Here is a 17,699-nt window from a genome sequence, read left to right on the forward strand (position 1 = left end):
ACGAGGCCGCCCCCGCCCTCCCGCCCGGCCCACGCGGCTGCGCGACCTTCGGGACAGGCCAGGCCTTTGACCCAGGACCGGTAAGCACCGGCCGGGACCTGGCGCATGGGGCCGCCGTGGCCTCCGGAGTCTGCCAAACGCGCGTGCGGGCGCTTGTGCGGCGGGGACCTCGGGCCACCGTGCGGGGCCCGCGCCTTCTCTGGGTGCCGGGTGTTTAGCTCTTCCCTGGGCCAGCGGCATCACCAGCCGCGCGGGGTGACCGTTTATTCCATGAGCAGTGACGCTCACGTGTGCAGGGCACGCTGCGCAGACACGGCCTGGGGGACCCACTACTGGGTGTTGCGCGGGCGCCCTGCAGTGTGCGGGGCTCAGGGCCTGCAGGCCTGAGGCCTGGGAGGCCTGCGAGCAAGGATTGCAGAGATCCCATTAAAAAAAATTTTTTTTTTTTTAATTTTTTACTGCGTGTGCTCACGAAACACTACCAACCTCGTACGTTTTAAAAATTAAATAGAGTTGCAAGGGATAGTCTGGTGTCTTTAAGTGTACCGCTTGCCCAGGGCCTCCTGGGAGATACATTCTTGAATTTTCTGCTTGGGTGGGGAGGTTGTGCCCCTGGGACCGTGCCCTACAGTGAGATTTCGGATTGGTGAGAGGTGAGGGGAGCTGCTGTGGAAAGACAGATGGAGAAAGGCCGGCCTCAGGTGGGTCCCTGGGAAGGAGCCCTCCCATAGCGGGTATGCAATACGGTTTCCTTAAACCACCTGGGCCTGACATATCCCCTGGGAACTCTTCCTGTGCCTCCAGGGATTAGTGTACCCCGGGATGCAGGTCCCCCATCCATTTCTTCCCTGGGACTCTTGTATTCCTAGGGATGTGTGTGCTCCGAGAACACGTATGACAGATTTGCCTCTAGGCATGTGTGTGCCCCCATGCACCTACTCCCCAGGATTTTTGTACAGTGCAGGGAACGCTTGGTTCCCCAGACATTTTCTCCCAGGGATGCCTGTGCCCCCAGGGATGCGTCTTCCCACCCGTGATCCTATTCCAAGAGGGCAGGGTCTTGTCCCCTTTAGTAGATCTCCTGGCGGATGGGCCACTCTTCTCTCAAGCCTTACACTGGAGGACCCACTGTAGCTTGTATTGGTCGGTGTTTGTCACCTCTTCTAAATGACATGATTAGTGGCTGTCACCCTTCTCTCTGTCATCCCCACTATTCTTCCATGTAGTCATCAGCACCCTCACCAGAAATCATTTCGGTTCCTCTTTATGGCTTGCAACAATTATAGACGTAAGTGACGCTTCCCTCCCAATTCAGCCCACAGCCTGTGGAGCGCCCGCCACGGGCCAGGTGCTGCTCAGACCCCAGGAAGAAAAGAGCGGGGGCGGGGTGCTTGCTTTCGTGGAACGGGGAATGAATACATAGACAACTGGCGCTGTGATGACGTGCCCGGGAGCACATAGAACAGGGCGATCAGAGCCAGGGGAGGCCTCTGAGGAGGGGACACTTGAGTGGAGGCCAGAAGGAACCAGAGAAAAAAGTCTTTCACAGAATAGCAAGGAACCGGAATGTTCTGGGCTATTACAGCTTTTTCTAGGTGATATTTACGCTCTTGGAATAGGAAGAACACACACCCAAAGTAATGGACTGGGCCCAAATTCCAGAGTACACAGTGCTTCTCCTCCTTGCCTGTATGAATTGGTGTGTGCCTAGAAAATTCAGGCCCAGCCTGGTTTAATTCACATGCACCAAGAATCCCAGCAGCGGGAAGCATCCTGTGCTGAATAAAACAGGCGTAGAGGCAGGAGGAGGAGCAGGACGCCGGGCACTGCTGATGCTGCTTTCGCTGGGGGTGAGCTGGGCGCCCTGCCTCGGTTCTCAGGGTTGGGGTGCCTGGCAAACAGAGGGCCACAAACCCTCCTTGGATCCAGGCACAGGAATTGAGGGACAGGCTGGATTGGGAAGGGTTTAGCGGCTTCTGTGTGGTCGCCTGGGAAGTGGAGGAGCCAGGAAGACTGGATAATGAGGGCTTGAATAATTGAGAGGCGCCGGTATTTCTGCAAGCCCATTTGCCTTGGCAACACGCGCTTCTGGCCACTCCAGGGTGGGAGCAGCCCCTGGCCCTGACTTTGGGCCATCAGAGCTATGCTCGGTTGCCTACCAGGGAGTGACAGGGCGCTTGGGAGGTTTCCACGACCCTGCCTGCTGCACCGTCGGCTTCATTTCCTCCTTTGTTAGAAAGTTGAGGGTGGATTTGGGAGAGCGTATGTGGCTCCCACATGTTCCCGAGTTGAGGACTCTAAAGGAGGAGGGGGAAGCTGGGGGAGGGGGCAGGCTCATCGGTGAGGTTCCAGATTCAGGCAGGGGTGTGACAAGGCACGGAGGGACTTTTGGGAGGGATGGTTGGGATGAGTGACCTGGCCTGTTCCAGAGGAGAGGGGTTAGGAAATGTGGGGCCCTGGGGTTTGGAGGAAGCAGTGCAGGAAGTGTCTGAGAATGAGCTTCACGGCGGGCGTGATTAAGGCTGATGCGCTACGGGAGGCGTGTCACGTGGTGGCCGGGGTCAGAAAAGGGAACTGTGACGAACTGTGGGCATTCGGAAAATGGAAAGGAACGCCGGAAACCCCCAGGGCTCCCCACAGAAGCTCTGGGGACGTGAAAGGACAGCGTGTTTCAAACTTGGGTTCAGCTTTACTGGAGGTCGGAGGAGCCTGTGTGGAGAGAAGACCAACACCACACAGGGTTCCCCACTGTGACCATGGGATGAGAGGCCCCATAGGTCCAGTGGGCCAGGACGGAGGTCGGGGACAGCCCAGCTGCTGCTGGAAGTCCTCAGAGGCGGACGGCCAGCCCCGGCCAGCGTGGAGGAGGTCAGGTGGAGTGCTCCCCGCATTTGCCACAAGAGGCCTGTTCTGTCTGCCCAATTGCCAGGGTCAGGTTTCTCAGAGAGAGCTGAAGCCAGCAGGGCCAGAGCAGCCAGTCTGGAGGTTCTGTCCCTCTTTTCTGAGCAACGCATTCAGGAAGTTTCTATCCCCTGATTACCTTTAAAAAATATATACGTGTGGGCCAGGTGAGGTGGCTCACGCCTGTAATCCCAGCACTCTGGGAGGCCCAGGTGGGTGGATCACCTGAGGTCAGGAATTCGAGACCAGCCTGGTCAACGTGGTGAAACCCCATCTCTACTAAAAATACAAAAATTAGCCGGGCATGGTGGCGTGTGCCTGTAATCCCAGCTACTTGGGAAGCTGAGGCAGGAGAATCGCTTGAACCTGGGAGGTGGAGGTTGCAGTGAGCTGAGATTGCGTCACTGCGCTGCAGCCTGGGCAACAGAGTGAAACTCCGTATCCAATAAAAAAATCATATATATACATACATATGTATGCGTGTGCATATATATATTCACATATATATTTACGTATATTTTTAAAGCAGTTTTAGGTTTACAGTGAAATCTAGCAAAGAATACAAAGAGTCCCCACCTATCCCTTCTCACCTCCATCAGTGCCCACAGGCTGTGTGGCAGAGTTGTGAGCCAACATTGAGACATCACTGTCTCTGCAAGCTCATAGTTTACATTAGGGGTCGCTCTTGCCGTTGGACGTTCTGTGGTTCTGGATGGATGTAGAGTGACATGGACCCACCATTACAGTCGCCTCTGGAGCAGTGTCACCGACCCCAGAATCCTCTCTCTGCTGCCTGTGCATCCATCCCTCCATTTCCCCAAATCCCTGGCAACCACGGATTTTTTTTTTTTTTTTAACTGTATCTGTGTTTTTGCCTTTTCTAGACTATCATATAGTTGTGATCATAAAGTGTACATTAGCGTTTTCAGATTGGCTTCTTCCACTCAGTGATATACATTGAAGGCCCTTCCATGTCTTCTCATGGCTTGGTGGCTCATTCCTTTTTCAACTGAATAATATTCCGTTGTCTGGATGTGCCAGTTTGTTGATCCATTCACCTGCGGAAGGACATCTTGGTTGCTTCCAAGTTTTGGCAGTTATGAATAAAGCTGCTGTGTACATCCGCGTGTAGGTTTTTGTGTGGAGATAAGGTTTTAATTCATTTGAGCTCAATTGCTGGATCGTATATTAAGAGTGTGTCTTGTTTTGGAAGAAACCACCAAACTCTCTTCCAAAGTGGCTGTGCCACTTTTATTCACTGGCGGCGAACGAGAGTCTCGGCCGCTCCGCATCCTCGCGAGTATTTGGTGGTGTCAGTGTTCTGGATTTTGGAATTCTGATAGGTGTATTGTATTGTGGCGTCTTGTTGCTGTTTCAATTCGCATTTCCCTGATGACATATGAAGTGGAGCATCTCTTCAGATGCTTATTTGCCATCTGTGTATCTTCTTCAGTGAAGTGTCTATTAAGGTCATTGGCTCATTTGTATTTTATTTATTTTTATTTTTATTTTGTTTTTGAGATAGGGTCTCACTGTAACCCAGGCTGGAGTGCAGTGGCACAATTCCGGCTCACTGTAGCCTCAACCTCCTGGGGCTCAAGTGATCCTCATGCCTCAGCCTCTGGAGTAGTTGGGACTACAGGCACATACCACCATGCCCAGCTAATTTTTGTATTTTTTGTAGAGATGGAGTCTCGCTATGTTGCCCAGGCTGGTCTCAAACTCCTGGGCTCAGGAGATCCACCTGCCTCGGCCTCCCAAAGGGCTGGGATTACATGCGTGAGCCACAGTTCCCAGCCTTGGCCTATTTTTAAGTCTGCTTGTTTGTTTCCTTACTGTTGAATTGGAAGAGTTCTTCATATATTTTGGATACAAGTCATGTGTTTTGCAAATATTTTCTCCCAGCCAGAGGCTTGTCTTCCCGTTCTCTTGATCCTGATATCTCCTAAGCATTTGATATAGAAATAGTGATTAATGAGCAAGATACTGAGACCTCATCAACTAGATCTAAAGAAATCACTAGGCCAGACACATAATCCCAGCACTTTGGGAGGCTGAGGCGGGTGGATCACCTGAGGTCAGGAGTTTGAGACCAGCCTGGCCAACGTGGGGAAACCCTGTCTCTATTAAAAATACAAAAATTAGCCGGGCATGGTGGTGCACACCTGTAATCCCAGCTACTCAGGAGGCTGAGGCAGGAGAATCACTTGAACCTGGGAGGCAGAGGTTGCAGTAAGCTGAGATCGCGCCACTGCACTCCAGCCTGGGTGACAGAGCAAGAATCTGCCTCAAAAAAAAAAAAAAAAAAAAGAAATCACTGGGTAGCTGTGACATTGAATTGAAGGTTGAAAGTATTAAGTTTCTTTGTGGACTTTAAATAACCTTCAGGAGAGAAATCTCAAAGCTCTAAACCAGCAACTGAGAATTTCCTTCAGAGTGTCCATCTTTTACACAGAGCCATCAGTTGTGTAGACGTTGGGTTGCCCCCAAACACCAAGACGCACCGGTGAAGGGAGGGGAGCTGTGGCAGGGGGGCCTACACTGCCCCCGTCTTTCCTCCAGCAATGCCTGGGCTGGGAGCTGGTGGTGGGTGAGACCCTGGCTCAGGCCCCACTCAGGATAGTTCGAGGGGGAGGCAGATAGGGGGACTGAGCCATGGGGGTCTCACCACCCAGACTTGGGGTTTTGGGCCTCCCTGGAGGAAGTGGTCCTGGCTGAATGTCTAGGATGGATGGAAATTAGCCCAGGGAGGGGGAGGGGGCTCCTGAGGAGACCCCCAGGCAGGCTCCCAGTGGCTGAGCAACGGTGTAGCCTGTGGGCTGTGGCCAGCCCTGGTCGGGGGCCGGAGAGGTGAGCAGCCCTGGCGTCCCACAAGCACAGGAGGTTGGAACCCTTGCTGGGGTTTGGCAGGGGTGGCCGATATCAGTGGGGCTTTAGGGAGTGGGGAATGGATGGAATGGGGAACGGCAGGGAGGCAGGCGGGCAGGAGTGTGGCACGGGGCACAGGCAGTGCCCCGAGGAGGCGGCGTGGGTGGGCGCAGGCATGGCTGTGATTTCCACGCTGTTTTCTAGCGGGCTCCAGCCCCTCTGATGCTGAAATGAAAGAGGACCCAGATCCTTGTTTGTGGGAGGGGTGGGAAGGGATTTGGGAGGAGTGTAGTCTCTTTTGGACGATTTTTCAGACTCCTTCTCATTTCCAGGCCCTCTGTGCTCACGTGACCCCTCTGATGGTGTCAGGGCCCGTAGAAAAGTGGCTGTGGCATGTCGGGAAGACCAGCGGGCCTCCTAGCCAATGAAAAGGGGGAGTGGCTGGTCCGAAGTTGGGGGATATAGACAGGTGAGGGACCAGGGCCATGGTCACTGTGGTTTCTATGGGGAAGAGGGGAGCTGTTGTGTTGTGAGTCTCTTTACAGACCCTGCCAACAAAGAGGAAGACAATTCCACACCCCTTTCTCTAAACCCAAACCTCCTTTGAGCAGAGACCGCCTCCGTCTGGGGATGGACAGCTGTTGGTCCGAGAAGGAAAGGCACAGTGAGGTCACTGCGACGCTGCCCAGCACCTTCATGGGAAACACTCCTCGGGGAGGTGGTTGGAACTCCCTGGAGACCATTTTCCAGCGAGCGCCTGTCTCTTTCCTCTTGGGCTGGGAGGAAGTGGGTGGCTCAGCTACATTTCCTTTGATTATTATTCTGACTATAATCTTCAAACCCTACATTTCTCATTGTGTGTTCCGCCCATGCATTCTGTTGTCCGGGGCAGCAAAGTCGACCGTCACCACGTGGGTGTTTTTGCTTTGTTTTGTTTTGTTTTGTTTTCTTGAAGGCCTACTAAGAGCTCTCGGAAACTCTGCTTCTGTAGAAAAGGTAAAGGCACTGCTTGGCCACAAATGATGACTCTTCCCTGCCTTTCGGGGCTTGGGGAGGAAGGGCAGGTTCTCGGTGGTTCTCCCAGCACCTTGGTTACAAACCTCCCAGCAGAGTCGGATCACCTTGGCAACCCCACACTCATCAAAGGGACTCTGCCTTGATTCCCTCCCCACCGCTGTGGAATTAATATTGATTGCGTATCCTGAAGTTGCTTACCCTCACGCTCCCTGTCCAGTCGTCAGAATAATTAAGGAGTGTTTATTGGATGTAAGTGGGTTCATCCCTGCTGCAAATATGGATTTTAAGTGCTCCGTTGGGTTGATTCCTCCCTGCTGTGGTTGGCACAGGGCAGGTACCTTTACCTAGCCGTTTTCTTCTTTTCAAATACGTGGTTCCATCCCATGAAAGATATACCCTATGAAAATGTCTCTGCCTTAGCTGTGCGTGTTACACTTTAGGTTTCAGGTGAAAATTGGTTTATCTCCTAATATGTTTGCTATTTGTTACATCACATAGAGGCTGCAAAACAGATTAATAAGCTTTGGAGGATATTATAAGCATATGTTGGCCCAATGGTATTAATTTGCTTATCCATACTAATTGCTGTCTTGGTAAAAGAAGGCAGACACAATGCAATCAATCCTAGAAGTGTTCTGTGGCTTTGCATCATTGAGATACCTCAGGCTGACATATTCAAATGAGAGCCTTCTCTCTGGTTACAAGAAAAAAAATGGAATGAGCAGCAGTTTTGACCTCGTCCAGTCTCTAGGGCTCCCAGCATCTGGGGATTAACATGATCAGCCCTGGGAAACCAGCGGAATCTTTTACCTCCTCTGATGTTCTGACTAAGAGCGTCTGGGCCGTGGGGACTGAACATACATACCCTTTGAGGCTACGTGTGTTAAAGTTTGGGGGCCCATTTCTTCATTTCTAATATGGGGCAGTGTGGGCAGATCCCAGCTCTGCGTTTCTGAGCTGCTGAGTTTGTCCTGGTTCTGAGAATGCCCGGCGGGGTGGTGCAGCCCGTCTCCTTGCACTGGATCTGTTGCTTCTCTCTAAGCCTTTGTTCCTGATGGTCCCTTGTGGAGCAAAGCAGCACTGGTGGTGTGAGGAGTGAAGCCTCATCAGCAATTGAGTGAGCACTCAATCAGAATTCGTTATGGATGAATGTGGGTGACTAGAGGCATTGATGCAGACACCAGACCCAGAGCTGGTACGTGGTACAGCAGAAGTGGCAAGTCAGCTCAATTTATGACGACTACCTAACCCTGTGTTGAGAAGGATTCTTTGGCTGAGTCTGGGCTTAGGGAAAAAGAATGCTGGGACCAGTCAGCCACACTACTAGTGTGTATGGAGGGTTAGTTGCTCCGTGGCTGTCACCCCCAGGACAGAAGCCTTTTCCAGCTCTAGTACCGTGTCATTTCAGCAGCATCGGCTGCTTTGTTCCCATTGAGTGCCTTGCAGCAGCCAGTTGGCTGTTGGTAACGAAAGTTGTGTAAATCCTTTAAGATATTGCAATGAGAATGTTGGTATCTTAACTCTTCCCCTAGCCGTCTGTGACTAGGAAGCATCCCCAGTACTATTATATTTTTATCTTTTTTCTTGAGACAGAGTCCTGCTCTGTCGCTTAGGCTGGACTGCAGTGTCATGATCTCGGCTCACTGCAACCTCTGCCTCCTGGGTTCAAGCGAGCACATCCAGCCAGTTTTTTATATTTTTAGTAAAGACAGGATTTCATCATGTTGGCCAGGCTGATCTCAAACTCCTGACCTCAACTGATCCGCCCACCTCAGCCTCCCAAAGTGCTGGGATTACAGGAGTGAGCCACCACTCCCGGCCCCCGATACTCTTTTGAGGTATACTTGGCTGAGTAACTGTTTAGCGTGTGCAGAGAAGCAGGTGTTTCTGAGCTGGAATTCCTTGTACCCAGAAAGTGAGGGCAACTCAAATGGGCACCAGGAGGCATTTTTGCCTTCCTCACCAGCCTATGGCATCGGAGAACATTTGGCAGTCTCTGAGTGGGAGTTCTTTACGCTTGTCTGAAAGTAGTTGGAGGCCTGCTCCTTTAAGCTTTGCCACTTGAAATGATGAGCTTGGTTTTGGCCTTTGAACCTTTACCTGCCAGCTACCCACAATCAGTCAGTAATGTTGGTTTCCCCAAGCAACGCCATCTTAGGAATTTCTTTGCTTGTTCTCTTACAAAGTCATGCATTATTATACTTGTTTTCATCTGAAAAATTACAATTCCACAGCATCTAGACTTCAATGTTAAGCTATTAAAAAGTTAAAGAGGGAGTGAAAATGTTAGCACTCCTAGGGCCTGCGTACGTTGCTTGCTCAAATCCAGACACTCCCGGAAGCAGCTGTCTCAGTGGAGCCCTGTCTGCCCTTGTTGTTTTCTGCTTCTCAAGTTACTCCAGACTCCAGGGAACTAGAACTGACCAGGCCCCACTTTAAACATGTGGATGGAGTGCCCCTGACAAGGCTGGAGACGGGGAGGTCCGGGGCGGGGCCTCATGCGCATATGGTGTTCAGAATTTATTTTTGCTGTAAATGGAATTTGAAGAATATATCTATATATGAACATACAAATAAAAAATATAAAGAATATATGTACAAAGAATATAAAGAATACTTCTAGAATTCATTGCATTGTGTCTGCATTCTTTTACTGCAACAGCAATTATAATTATAATTATATTATAAAGAATATATATATTCTTTATACATATATATTTGAGATGGGTGTCTTTATACATATATATGTTTGAGATGGGGGTCTTTATACATATATATATGTTTGAGATGGGGTCTTTATACATATATATATTTGAGATGGGGGTCTTTATATATATATATATGTTTGAGATGGGGGTCTTTATACATATATATATGTTTGAGATGGGGTCTTTATACATATATATATATTTGAGATGGGGGTCTTGCTGTGTTGCCCAGGCTGGAGTGCAGTGGCTATTCACAGGCCAGATCATCAGACACTGTAGCCTTGAACTCCTGGCCTCAAGGGATCCTCCTTCCTTAGCCTCCTGAGTAGCTGAGACAGTAGGTGCACACCACCATGCCCAGCTCTTGAGAAGCATCTGGCCCAAAGCTTAATTTGAAGTGTCTTCATCCCTGTCTTTTTTCTTTTTGTTTCAAAATTAATAGAATTGACCCTTGAACAGCACAGGGGTTAAGAGGCACTGACCCCCCATGCAGTCAGAAATCCACGTGTAACTTTTTTTTTTTTTTTTTTTTTTTGAGATGGAGTTTCTCTCTTGTCACCTAGGCTGGAGTGCAGTGGTGCGATCTCGGCTCACTGCAACCCCTGCCTCCCAGGTTCAAGTGATTCTGCTGCCTCAGCTTCCCCAGTAGCTGGGATTACAGGTGTGTACCACCATACCCAGCTAATTTTTGTATTATTAGTAGAGACAGAGTTTCACCATGTTGGCTGGGCTGGTGGTCTCAAACTCCTGACCTCAGGTGATCTGCCCACCTCAGCCTCCCAAAGTACTGGTATTACAGGCATGAGCCACTGCACCCAGCCACCATGTGTAACTTTTGACTCCCACAAAACAACTACTGATAGCCTGCTGTTGACTGGAAGCCTCACTGATAACATAAACAATTAACAATATTTTGTATGTTCTATGTATTATGTACCGTATTCTTACTACAAAGTGAGCCTGAGGAAAGAAAATGTTATTAGGAAAATCATAAGGAAGAGAATATGCATTTATAGTACTGTGCTGTGTTTATTGATGCTGCATGTTTACAACGTGTGTTTACAAGATGAATGCTCTGAAGTGGCCGGCAACTGCAGCTGCAGACCTCACCCTACCAAAGAACATCTCAAGCTATTCAGCTTCTTGGAATGTCAGGCTTTTCTTTTTTTCTTTTTTCTTTTTTTGAGATGGAGTCTTGCTCTGTTGCCCAGGCTGGAGTGCAATGGCCTGATCTCGGCTCACTGTAGCCTCCGCCTCCCGGGTTCAAGCGATTCTCCTGCCTCAGCCTCCCAAGTAGCTGGGATTACAGGCATGTGCCACCATGCCCAGCTAATTTTTTCGTATTTTTAGTAGAAATGGGGTTTCACCGTGTTAGCCAGGATGGTCTCAATCTCCTGACCTTGTGATCCGCCCGCCTCAGCCTTCCAAAATGCTGGGATTACGGGTGTGAGCCACCATGCCTGTCCATCAAGGCTTCTTGGGAGCACTAACAGCATCACAAGTGGCGCTTTGTATGAGTCCCATGGTGTTATTCAGGGTTTACGGTATTGCATTAAACATAATGAAAAATATGTGAGAACCCAAACAGATCACTTTTTTTTTTTACTATGATACGGAATTTACTGGAGCGGTGAACTGCTCAAGTGGAGATAATTAACATCAAATAATGTTCTAAGCAATGCAATAGCAACAGGAGGTGGCTACTATTACAGTGGTGCAGTATGGACTGCAGTTAATTTTATGCAGTTATTATTAAATACTGCATCTTGGCTGGGCGCAGTGGCTCACGCCTGTAATCCCAGCACTTTGGGAGGCCGAGGCAGGTGGATCACTTAACGTCAGGAGTTCGACACCAGCCTGGCCAAATGGTGAAACCTTGTCTCTACTAAAAAGATAAAAATTAACCAGGTGTGGTGGCGGGCACCTGTAATCCCAGCTACTCAGGAAGCTGAGGCAGGAGAATCACTTGAACCCAGGAGGCAGGGGTTGCAGTGAGCCAAAATCATGCCACTGCACTCCAGCCTGGGTGACAGAATGAGACTGTCTCAAAAATAAAATAAAATAAAATAAAATAAATACAATAAAATAAATAAATACATAAGTACTGCATCTTTACATTTATGTTTCTCTCAACTGTGAACACAGTCTGTGTTTGTGTGTGTGTAAGTTTTGATACATTTTAACTTTTTATAGTAGATTTATTTGCATTTTATGGTGGTAAATGATAAAACAGATTAGTATCTACATATATTTTATGCATTTGTCGCTTATCTAAATTTTTCTTAATTTTTAAAAATATTTCTGGGCTACGTGGTTTGCAGTTTTTTCAAATTGTCACAAATCTCCAAACAATTTTCCAATATGTTTATTGGAAAACATCTGCATATAAGTGGACTCATGTAATTCAAACCTGTGTTTTTCAAGAGTCAGCTGTAATGTCTTTCAAAGTAAAATCTAAGTGAGTTTATACTTGATATATATAAGTTTAATAGAAGGAGTGCGGTGGCTCATGCCTGTAATCCCAGTACTCTGGGAGGCTGAGATGGGAGGATCACTTGAGCTCAGGAGTTCAAGACCAGCCTGGGCAACATAGAGAGAAGCCCTTTTTATTAAAAATTAAAAAAAAAAAAATCAATTGGGCGTGGTGGTGCACGTCTGTGGTCCCAGCTACTTGGGAGGTTCAGGTGGGAGGCTCACTTGAGCCCAGGAGATCAAGGCTGCAGTGAACCATGATTGCGCCACTGCACTCCAGCTGTGTGACAGAGTGAGGCCCTGTATCAAAATAATAATCATAATAAAGATAATCTGAGAAGTGAGGGTAAAAGTTAAAGGAAGATTAAAAACAAACAAACAAAATGCTTATAATCCCAGTACTTTGGGAGGCCAAGGCAGGAGGATCGCTTGAGCCCAGGAGTTTGAGACTAGCCTGGGCAATATAGTGAGACCTCGTCTCTACAAAACAAAACAACAAAAAAAGAAAAAACAGCTGAGCATGGTGGCACATGCCTGTAGTCCCAGCCGGGCCAACATGGTGAAACCTTGTCTCTACCAAAAATACAAAAATTAGCCAGGCATGGTGGCTTGTGCCTGTAGTCCCAGCTACTCGGGAGGCTGAGGTGGGAGGATCGCTTGAGCCTGGGAAGTGGAGGTTGTGGTGAGCTGAGATCGTGCCACTTCCCTCCAGCCTGGCTGACAGACTGAGACCCTGTCTCAAAAAAACAAAAACAAAAACAAATCAGAATGGAGCCTATAATAATCACACTGCAGCTAAGACTCGAGCACTGCTGATGTCCCAGGCGCCGTGCTAGATGCTTCCTGCATTATTACCTTGTTTACTCCTCACACCAAGCTGAGAAGTTGGTGTTATGTGGTTATTCCCATTTTGCAGATGGGCAAACACAGGCTCGGAGAGGCTCGAGGTCATCCTGCCAGCAGGTGAGATTTAACTCCAGGCAGTGTGGCTCTTCATTGCCGCTGACCCTGCTAAACTGGAAGAATGATTCAGATGGGAGTCATCTTCCCAGCTGGCTCCTAGTAAGCTGATATCATTCCTGGCGTTTAAGCTGCACCCAGCCCTAGTGTTAGAGGAGACACATTAGATCCTTTTTGTGCTGAATGAACTTGTTGGTGTTTATAAAAAGAAGACGGAACCCTAGTGGCTTCATGCTGCTCCAGGACCAAGTCCAGATTCTCGCCAGCCACCTAGCGCCTGTCCAGCCCAGCCCAGCTCCAGCTCCAGCTCCCAGCTCTTCTCCCTTGGCCTGGCCATGGGGTCTTCGTTGCTTTCTGTGGGTCCCATGATCTTCCTTGGCTCAAAGCCCTCACGTCCGCTGTTCTCTCTGATCTGGCAACTCTCTGCCCTGTTGACTTAAATGTCGCACCTCCAGCAGGGTGGGGGCCCCTCTTTGCCCATTGGCACTATCATGTCCCTGCATTCCTGTTTCAGGTTGTTGGCAGGGTTCCTGTCTTCCTGGGGTGTGGTGCGTTCCCATTTCACTGGGAGACAATGATGATCTTTTACAGTGATCTTTGTGTATTTGCCCAGCAAGCAAGAGGCAGTCTGGTGTAGTGGTTAGAGTGACTGCTCTTGAGGCCAGACTGCATGGGCTTGAACTGATCTTTCTGGGCCCTGGAGCTGTGACCCTGGGGAAGGTACTTCCCCACCCTGTGCCTCAGTTTCTTCTTCTGTAAAGCGTACTTAACTCATAGGGTCATTAGAGAATTGAGTGAGTTATTAAATGAAATGATGTACTTAAAACTGGACCTGGGGCCAGGCATGGTGGCTCACACCTGTAATCCCAGCACTTTGGAAGGCTGAGGTGGGCAGATCACTTGAAGTCAGGAGTTCAAGACCAGCTTGGCCAACATGGCAAAACCCCATCTCTACTAAAAAATACAAAAATTAGCTGGGCGTGATGGTGCACTCCTGTAATCCTAGCTACTCGGGAGGCTGAGGCAGGAGAATCGCTTGAACCCAGGAGGCGGAGGTTGCGGTGAGCTGAGATCACACCACTGCACTCCAGCCTGGGCGACAGAGTGAGACTCCATCTCAAAAACCAAAAAATAAAAAACTAAAAAGCTGGACCTGGTCAAGCCATCGAGTGGGAGAAAATGTTTGCAAAACACATGTTTGATAAAAGACTGGGGTCCGGGAGATGGAGAAAACTTCTACAACTCAAGAATAAAAACACAGCCAATGCAGTAAAAGAATAGATGGATAAAGGGTTTGAACAGACACGTCACCAAAGAAGATTGACAGATAGCCAATATGCATCTGGAAAAGTGCTCCCCGTCACCAGCCACCTGGGAAATGCACATGAGAAGCACAGGGAATGCCCCGCAGACCCACGGGAAAGGCTGAAAGATGTGGTGAGAATAGGACAGCTGCTACTCACTCAGGCTGGAGGGATGTGCAGTGGTGTGGCCCCTCAGGAAATCAGCTTGGTAGTTTCTTTTAAAATCAAATAGCCATCCTTCCTATGACCCAGCAATTCCCGTAAATCTTAGATTTGCTCAACAGAAGTAGGAATCTATGGCTGGGCACGGTGGCTCAGTCCTGTAATCCCAGCACTCTGGGAGGCTGAGGCGGACAGATCACCTGAGCTCAGTAGTTCAAGACCAGTCTGGCCAACATGGCGAAACCTAAAAATATAAAAATTAGCTGGGTGTGGTGGTGCACGCCTGTAATCCCAGCTACTTGGGAGGCTGAGGCAGGAGAATCGCTTGAAATCTGGGAGGTGGAGGTTGCAGTGGGAGTCGAGATCGTGCCACTGCACTCCAGCCTAAGAGACAGAGTGAGACTCTGTCAAAAAGAAAAAAAGTAGGAATCTGTAAGAAGACGCTTGTACAGGAATGTTCATAGCAGCTTCATTCATAAGAGCTGGTACTTGGAAACAGCTTGGGGACCATCAGTAGGTGAATGGATACACAGACAGCAGTAATTGACACGATGGAATGCTCCTAGGCAGTGTCAAGGAACAAGGTGCCGGTACAGGAAATCACCTGAGACTCTCAAAACCACTATGCCGAGCAAACCAAGACAGAGCAAAAGAGTACACACTGTGTGATTTCCTTTCATTTCAGTTTTTTCAAAGACGAGATCTCACTCTGATGCCCAGGCTGAAGTGCAATGGTGCAATCATAGCTCACTGCAGCCTCGAACTCCTGGCCTCCAGTGATCCTTCTTCCTCAGCCTCCCGAGGAGCTGGGACCACAGGTGTGCACCACTACGCCCCGCTAATTTCACTTTTACAATGTTCTACAACAGGCAAAGCTAATCTATGGTGGTTGCCTCTGGGGCTGTGGGCAGGAGTTGCTTGGGGAGGAGCAGGAGGGAATTTTCTGTTGTTATGAAAATATTCTTTACAGTGAGAGTGGTTTGAGATACACAGGTGCAGCATTTGTCAAAACTCTTTGCATGTGCACTTTAAATTTGTGCATTTCATGGCATGTACATTTTAACTCCAAGGAAATAAAAGAACTATAAATAAATACTGAACTCTAATTAGTGATGTGTGAGCTTAGAGGGAAAAGTACTGATGTCTGCAACTTACTTTGAAATGCATTAAAAAAAGATGGTATGGTAGACTGAATAATAGTCCGAAAAATGTCTATATTCCAATACCTGGAACCTGAGAATATGTTCTCTTATGTGGTCAAAGGGAATTTGCAGGTCTGATTAAGATCCTTGAGATGGGATTAGTCTGGGTTATTTGGGTGGGCCCAGTGTGATTATCAGGTTCCTTATGAGAGGGAGGCAGAAGGGTCAGAGTCAGAGAGAAGTGACGATGGAGATGGAAGTTGCAATGATGTGGGGCCAGGAGCCAAGGAATGCGAGCAGCCTCTAAAAGCTGGAAAAGCCAGGAAATTGGTTTTCTCCTGGAGCTTCTAGAAGGAATGCAGCCCTGCTGACACCTTGATTTTAGCCAGTGAGACCCATTTTGGACTCCTGACATCCGGAACCACAAGATAGAAATTTGTGTCGTTTGAAGCTCCAAAGTTTGTGGGAATTATTTCCAGCTGCAATTGGAAATGAATGCTGATGGATTCCTGGATAGATAGAGGGGTGGACAGATGTGGAATAAAACAAGTATAGACAAAGGTGGGTGGTGGACTGTAGGCTGTGGGTATATAAGTGTTCCTTCAAACTTTACTTGTCTGGGAGTGGGGGCCAATGCCTGTAATCCCAGCACTTTGGGAGGCCGAGGCGGGTGGATCACTTGAGGTCGGGAGTTCGAGACCAGTCTGGCCAACATGGTGAAACTCCATCTCTACAAAAATACAAAAAATTAGCTGAGCATGGTGGCATATGCCTGTGGTCTCAGCTACTTGGGAGGCTGAGGCAGGAGAATCGCTTGAACCTGGGAGGCGGAGGTTGCAGTGAACCGAGATTGTGCCACTGCACTCCGGCCTGCGCAACAGAGCAAGACTCCCTCTCAAAAAATAAAATAAAATAAAGTTCTTTACATGTTTCTATGTGTTTGAAACTTTTAATAATGAAGTACTGGGGGGAAATGACTGGGCCTGATACATAATAAAAGCCCGACAGGCCAGGCACAGTGGTTCATGCCTGTAATCTCAGCACTTTGGGAGGCTAAGCCATGAGGACTGCTTGAGCTCAGGAGTTTGAGACCAGCCTAGGCTACACAGTGAGACCCCATCTCTACCAAAAAATAGAAAAAAATAGCCAGGCGTGGTGGCCCATGCCTGTGGTCCCAGCTACCCGGGAGGCTGAGGGGGAGGATGGCTTGAGCATGGAAGGCTGAGGCTGCAGTGAGTCGAGATTGCACCACTGCATTCCAGTCTGGGTGACAGAGTGAGACCCTGTCTCAAAAATACATAAATAAGTAAATAAATAAATACATGCATACATACATACATACATAAATACATGCATACGTACATACATACATACATACATAAATACATGCATACATACATACCCTACATAGGTGTCAGCCTTTGTTCTCATTGGCATCTCATCTCCATTCTTATTGCCACCATGGCCACTCCCCCACTTTATCCATCATGTAGAGAAGAGGCCTGGGAAGAGAAGAGACCAGGGGCTGGGTTGGTGGTGAGCAGACAAAATAATAAACATACAATGAGGCCATATGACATATTGTGAGAATTGCTTTCACTTAAGAAAATCTAGGCCAGGCGTGGTGGCTTACGCCTGTAATCCCAGCACTTTGGGAGGCCGAGGCAGGTGGATTGCCTGAGGTCAGGAGTTTGAGACCAGCCTGGCCAACATACTGAAACCCTGTCTCTACTAAAAATACAAAAATTAGCTGGGCGTGGTGGTGGGTGCCTGTAATCCCAGCTGCTCAGGAGGCTGAGGCAGGAGAATCACTTGAACCCGGGTGGCGGAAGTTGTGGTGAGTCGAGATTGTGCCACTTCACTCCAGCCTGGGCGATAAAGTGAGAGTCCGAACTGAAGGGGCTGGGGCTTCAGAACTGTAGAGACTCATCTCCCCAGTAAGCTGTCACTTGTGATGTGGTCACAGCTGTAGGCATTTGCAGAGATGGGACGAGAAGACACGCCACAGTGGGAACTGGCCTGTGTCTTCACACGTCCTGCAGTGCTGCTGCTGAGAATGGCTGCACTTTGTTAGGGGAAGAGAGTGTTTTAGTTAAATTTATCTGGAAAACATATTATTAGTATAACGAGATTTTAATGATTTGAAATTTTGTTGGAGCAGCGCG

The 17,699-nt window shown here is 48.7% G+C and overlaps 1 protein-coding gene across 1 annotated transcript in view; it reads left to right on the top strand.

Moving 5' to 3' along the window:
* The first annotated feature begins 47 nt into the window (after positions 1 to 47).
* Positions 48 to 17,699, top strand: part of PARVB (parvin beta) — a 139,337-nt gene continuing 121,685 nt past the window's right edge. Inside the window, exon 1 of the mRNA XM_058431119.1 lies at positions 48 to 80. The gene's annotated coding sequence lies outside the window, so the exon portion shown is untranslated. The remainder of the gene's footprint in view (positions 81 to 17,699) is intronic.

This window comes from Hylobates moloch, unplaced genomic scaffold (assembly GCF_009828535.3).
Source record: "Hylobates moloch isolate HMO894 unplaced genomic scaffold, HMol_V3 SCAFFOLD_19, whole genome shotgun sequence".
Lineage (NCBI taxonomy): Eukaryota > Metazoa > Chordata > Mammalia > Primates > Hylobatidae > Hylobates > Hylobates moloch.